Below are 7,352 nucleotides of genomic sequence, written 5' to 3'. Positions count from 1 at the left end.
TACAAACTGCCCATACATTTATTTAGATTTTCATACTTCTGTGAATATCAGCTCTCATATGTTTAAATACGTCTGCCATAACCAATATATGATAATTTTTATTATACTAATAATGTATTAATGATCTACAAATTTGATTTACTTCAAAAATTAAGACATTTGCCAGCATAATACTCTCACATTTCTCCATCAGTTTTATTCATGACACTTGCTGAAAGCACTGTCTTCTTATCTCTGAGTTTTATGTTATTGAAAAATAATTAAATTTATGTCTCATCTATTATTCTAATTGCACATAGTTATTAATGCTTATTTTTCTTTCATTAAATGCTGGTGTTTCAGATTATATTTGGTCAAAATTTAATAAGAGAAAGATGCATCTATTTTCATTATAACTATAAGCATATACAGAATATTGATCAAAACATGTACTCTTTTAAGACTTGGTCTATTCTCAGGCCTTATGGCAGTATTGATGACTGGTGTTACCAAAGTAACCAACACTTTTGCCTAAATACTGTTTACTCTGATGGGGTATAATTGTCAAAGAAATGCTAGCAAAATGTACTTTGTAGCAAAAATTTAAAAACAGTTATTTTGTTTTGAATTGCAGAATGAATTACTCTCTTATAGTGACAAGTAACCAAATAACCTGACTTTATCATATATAGTATACCTCATAATACTGCACATATGTGTGTGTGTGTGTGTGTGTGCGTGTGTGTGTAATATGAAACAGTATAACTTGAGTTTTCTTTTTTTAATGTGTAGTTCGTCTACAACCATTTCAAGAACAGACTAGATGTTCGTTGAAATAAACTCTCCAGATTCTTCCTCAAGTTTTTTTTTCTCTTTTTTGTACTATTTCAATGTATCAATGTTCCCTCCTGAGAAAGTAACTCTCTCAATGGTTTGTGATACCCTCTGTCTATAGAAACAAGTCCCTTGCTGTTCCAGTCAATCTCTGAACCGTGGGGAGAAATAAGTTAACTGTAATTGACTTGGAGTCATCAACTCAAGTTTTTCAGCCAGAAGAAACAACTGAAATTGCTAGCAGCCTTAGGATTACCGTATCATTTTTCGAGTAACCCATTGATCCTCCAAGTTTATTATCCATCAAGAGTTTACTTTTTTAAAATTTGAGTGGTGTGGGCATCATGCCGGTTCAGAATTGCAGGCTGAGAAATTAGCTAGGGATATTTTTAAGCTCTTTTCTTTGCTTCCTATACCCACTATTGTGCAACCTCAATTGTTTCATACATTTTACTGATATTAATGCTTATTTAGTATATAGTCTATCTTTTTAAAATAGCAAATCTATTTTTAGTATGTACATATTATATAGTTTTTAAATATGGTATAATTTTTCTGTTTGCCGAAAGCTTTTGTCATTCAAATTTCTCATAAAGCAAATTCATATTATTTTATGTATTGTATGTTTTGTGTGGGGTGGGGTGGGGGGTGTGTATGCATGTGTCACATTGTACACTTTCCAGTGTGTGACTTACAGCCTCTTGACTGTCCAAGAGCTCTTGTGGAGGTCTCACAACTTCTAACACAGGTGTTAGCATTTCACATTGTTTTAAACAGCATTTTAAAAGAGCAGATGTTTTATGGGAATTCCTTTCTTATTTTACTTTCATTTAAAAAGTTTGAATTTTTATTTAAAGAAATTCACATAGGCTTAACAAATATAAAGAAAAGCCTTTGAAAATGTACCACATACAAATTCAAAGTACCTGCCTTTTGGTAACATAGTCTAAATAGTTATATTATGGTATATCTAATTATTGTGAAAAAATATTCAAGATATAGGCAGCAATATATATTTCTAAGAGGACTAATGATTTATGGTTTTGTTTATAGTGTTTTATCTTCTAGATATGCTTCTCTGAATAACAAATATTTTGTTGAGGTCTTTTATTATTCCATAACTCCAAATGACTATTTAGAATCTATTAATTCTTTATTATCAATAAATTGACAAGTAACAACCGTGCAATCCAAAACCATAAAGATGTTAAACACACAGGCAAAACCCACTTTTCCAGTATTAATAACACTATAATAATCGCATACACAACTTTCAACAAACATACCCTTGTTTCATCAGAAAATTATGAAATACATTCATAAATTTGTCATACATTTATTGTAATATTAAGCAATAGATGACAGTTTTTACTGTACAGGAATTCTTAATTGCAAAATATAACATTTACATTTCTTTTTTTTTTTTTTTTTTTTTGGTTTTTCGAGACAGGGTTTCTCTGTGTAGCTTTGCGCCTTTCCTGGGACTCACTTGGTAGCCCAGGCTGGCCTCGAACTCACAGAGATCCGCCTGGCTCTGCCTCCCGAGTGCTGGGATTAAAGGCGTGCGCCACCACCGCCCGGCAACATTTACATTTCTTATGCATATACTATATAAGGTATTTAATAAATTACCAATTAAATATTCATATTTATATTCAGGTAGCATTGTTTGCCCAAGGATATCCCACTGCATGATATTTTGTGATCTTCATATCTAAGACACAAATAAACAGTAGCTGGAGATAAATCACTGATGGAAGTGTAGACAGCAAGGGAGAAAACAGCTAGTTGGAGATGTCATCATGTTTCAAAACGATCTAGGTAGTGTGATAGTAAAGTCTATCAGCAGAAATGTATAGGAAAATATAATTCAATGTCTAGGTGAATCTAATAGTTGCAGAAGTTGAGGTAAATTATTTTATATAACAGAAACATTTAAAAATAGATACAAAATTTTTTCAGAAAAAAAGTGAACGAATGTTAGGATATTTTATTATAAAGTCCAAGCTTGCAAACTACAAAGCAATTTTATTCTCTTTTTCTTACTTGAATATTTGTTAATGTATGCCTAACATCTACAAACAATAAATATTTCTATTATAGATCACAAGCTGTTGATATTACTTAGTTAAAATTAAGAAATATGAAAATCAAAAGATGTTAGCTTTGAGTTATTTTATAGAAAAATCTCAAAAACTTAAATCTTATAATACTAATTTCATAAGGATTGTGCTTAAAATTTTATATTATATTTTCTTTTATATTTTACTATTGAAAAAGAAAGAAAAGAATAAGAAGGTATATTCTTTTGTGTTAGAGTGGAATAAGAAACTGGGTGCTAGGGAAGTACTCAGGAATCCACAAAGATGACCCCAGCTTAGACTACGAACAATAGTGGAGAGGGTGCCTGAACTGGCTTACCCCAGTAATCAGATCGGTGAATACCCTGTCATCATAGAGCCTTCATCCAGTAACTGATGGAAGCAGATGCAGAGATCCACAGCAAAGCATCAGGCTGAACTCCAGGCATCCAGTAGAAGTGAGAAAAGAGGGATTCCTGGAGCAAGGGCATCAAGATCCTAATGGGAAACCTACAGAGACAACCGAACCAAGGTAGTGGGAACTTAGGAACTTTAGACCAACACTTATGGATCCCCCATGGCAGTGGACTAGGCCTTCTGCATAAGTGAAGCAGTTGTATAGCTTCATCTGCTTAAGGGGCCCCCTGCCAGTAGGATCAGGATCCATCCCTGGTACATGAGCAGGCTTTTTGGAGCCCACTACCTATGGTGGGACACCTTGCACAACTTGATTCAGAGGGAGGGGCTTGGATCTGCCTCTATTGAATGTACCAGGCTCTGCTGACTCCCCAAGGGAGGCCACATCTTGGTGGAGGGAATAGGGGGTGGGTTGGAGGATAGAAAGCCTGGAGGAGTGACATGAGGGAAAAGAGCGGGATCTGTGGTTGGTGTATAAAATGAATAAAAAACTCCTTAATTAAAAAAGAAGAAAAGAAAAAGAAAACTAAATATATACAGGTAAATGCATGTAGCATTTCCCTTATCAAAATATTTGATAAAATTTTCACCACTTCTTGAGGAATATTTGTCATAATTAACTAAAGAGATACATACATATGTTGTTTTATAGTCATATAGATTTTCATAATGGAGAATAATAAAGAAACAAAATTAATGGCCTAGTACTTAGTAAAATTTATTGGAAGGGGGACAGGGAAGGAGTAAATGAGATAATTATAATATCAAAAGCATGAAGGAGTTTAAAAATGAAACGAGTTATCTGGTGAAATGATGGACCACTATGCCATGCTACTTTTAGTATTGCAACAACCAGGGTGGTATATAAAAATTAAGTGGCTGGATAGCATTAGATGTCATCAAATTTCTTTTGAGGTAGCTACTGAATTTTAACCTAAGCTACAAATGGAGACTAAGAAGTTATCAATTAAAAACCAAATTGGATGTGTCATGCCCAGTAATTTTGTTATTATATCTCCATTTCTTTCTGACAAAATACACCAATCCCTACACTTTCTTCTAGAACATCTGCTACTGATACAGCATTTGTTACAATAATAAGATTTATGGAGCTGGAAGGATGTCTCAGGAGTTAAGAGTAGGACTACTTCTTCCTGAAGACCACCATATTGTTTCCAGTACCCACTTCGGGTGGCTCACAACCCTTTTAACGCTTTCCCTAGTGAATTCAATGCCCTCTGCTGGCTCCCATGGGAAGCTGAACTCATATGTAAACCAACCAAACACACACACATATTCACATAGATAAATAAATTAAATAATGATAATAAGAATTTAAATTATGTCACTACAGGGTGATTTATTTTTAAATTCCACAATACAGGCAACATAATATTATATGTATGTCTGTAAAAATAGACGTTACATTCTAATTCATTTTTTCCCATCAACTATCACTATTTGATTATTGTAGGATACCCTCTAATTGTTTTGTGAAATTATACCATTTATAGGGTGTTATTACAAGCACACTCATCTTTTTTAAAAAATACTTTTCACAATCAGATTTACTAATTAGGTTAATAAATGTATGAATGCTGGTGAAATTAAAATGAATGGCTCATTGGTCACTGTAATCACTATTAGGTATGTGTATTGCTGACATTAGGAGAATTCATGACATGTGCATTCCAGAGAATGCTTCAAATATTTTCTAAATTTTCAGGCATCTAAATAATACTACCAAGTGACAGTGCCTCACTTATTTAGAAACTGTGTCCCAATATTTTTTATTAAGAAATTTTTTATTCATTTCACATACCAAGCACAGATCCTCCCTCACTCCACCTCCCACTCCCCCGAGCCTTCATTTTAAAAATTTCCATCATTAAATAAATTCAAGAGGATGCATGATTTGTTTTGAAAACTTTTATTTTTACTTTTTTCTTTATTATTCTCTCATATTCAGACTACAGCCTACCCCCACTTCCTACCACCATGTCCCTCTGGCACCTCCCTTCTCCAGATCCACTGCTCCTCCATTTATGAGGGTTTGTACCTAGTCTTATTGCATCTTATTATGTTGTGTTCAGTTGATATCACTGGAAGTCCTGAAAATGTGTTTTTAATCTTTAGGAAAATATTATTAAATATTTCTTACTCTGTGAGATAAGTGGCACAGGAACTAATTAACCTGTGATAGCAAAATGCATAAGAATGTTACTGTAAAAGTAAAAATGATACACATTTTAGACCAAAGGGTTGTACTTTTAGATATAAACTATCCTTCAAAATTATTGTGTTTAAATCCTGTCATAGATTAAATCATTGTAATATGGTTAAATCACCAGGGTACCGACACAGTTGATGGATTTAAATAGGCACCTTCACAATTTTCTGGCATCTGAAGATGTATACACACTTCCACTAGAAAGTTTTAATTAAGTGGAGTGAATCCTTTGGTATATCTGTTTCCAGGTTATGTCATGTTCTAGGCCTCTTTGTTTCCTTCAGTTTCCTTAGTAAGAAGTTGCTGAGTTCTATTACATCACAACTTACTGCTCTGATGTTCTACATCACCACAGAGAAAAGAAACTGCCACCTCGTCATCTCATCCTGTACTGAAACATCAGAAATATCGAGGCTGTCAGTCATTCCCTTCTTGTATTTTCAGGCATGTGTCACTGATAAAACCAGAGGTTTAACAAAGGAGATTAATATTGTTAAATATATAAATAGTGGATAAAGAATGTATATATTAAGATGGTAAAGGTTGACTTGATATCAAACATAAACCATGCCCAACAATCTATAAAAACCAAAATGACAAAAAGCAGCATTGTCTACATTTAATTAATATGCTAGATTTGAAAATACACAGAAGAGACTTAACATATAGATTTTATGCACGATATGATAAACAAAATCCTATTATCACAGAAATAATTTTTAAAAATAGACTACAGCTGTTTGTAATTAAAACTACATTAGTCAAATACTAAAAAAACTGTATTATATTTTAACAAAATCAAATTAGACTCTAATATACAGAAATTATCTCAACTCAAACCAAATTGTTGCATGTATATGGAAACAATATTTTCAACATTTTTGGATTTATTCTTTGTATTATTCTTCAATTATTTTTTAAATTAGTACATTCAGTAAAGACTTTGGAGCACAGCAGTTCTGTGAAACCTGTTTTTGGGGAGTTGAATAGGGATCTACTTACTTTTAATAGGGCACCAATGAGAGACCAAAGAAAGAAATCTACTGAAGTCTAGCTTGGGGAATACAATCAGTGTAGTTAGTAGGGATTCTTAGGAGAGCATGGGTGAGGGGTTGCTCATAGGAACATAAGAAACTGATTGGCAGCTACGCCAACACACACAAAAAAATTCTCTCTGCAGATAAATGTCCACCCCTCCCAAGCAATAATCCAAATTATTGTTTGTATTTGGATGTCTCTGTCACTCATACATTCATTAAACATTTGAGAAGATTCCAGAGGCTCCCAGAAAAACATAGGCTAAAACCAATGCTTCAGATATCCATTAAAACTAGACAACATGCCCCCATTGCTGAATAAAGCATGCATTCTGGAAACAAAACACAGATGGAACAAAGCAAGTTGGTACTGATCTGGAAGCATCCTCCCTGCTGACTAATGATCATAGTGCTGTAAGTGTTGTTTAAGCTGTGGAGGGAAATTTCATCAACAATGTCACAATACTGTTGACCCTAAATGTTGCAAAATTGAACAGATGGGAGAGATATGTCCAATTCTGTGATGTGTCATCAATATTCTGGGAGTAACCACCTGCTTTTGGACTTGTTGTGAAGCCCACTATGTGTGAGAAGTATCATGCCTATTGCTACAGAACAGATCAACAGCTGATGTTTGAGGGGGTCTTTGGACCATTTGAGGAATCTACCACTGGTGCTTTGCCAAATAGGTATGCTGTAAAATGATCTACCACAGACAAGTGTAGCTCAAAACCTTGATCAGAGAAACCCTTTTACTAGTGATTGATGTTCTAT

This window comes from Peromyscus californicus, unplaced genomic scaffold, assembly GCF_007827085.1.
Source record: "Peromyscus californicus insignis strain IS unplaced genomic scaffold, ASM782708v3 Scaffold_16__1_contigs__length_79575227, whole genome shotgun sequence".
Taxonomy (NCBI): Eukaryota; Metazoa; Chordata; class Mammalia; order Rodentia; family Cricetidae; genus Peromyscus; species Peromyscus californicus.
Note: the sequence above shows the minus strand (reverse complement) of the source record.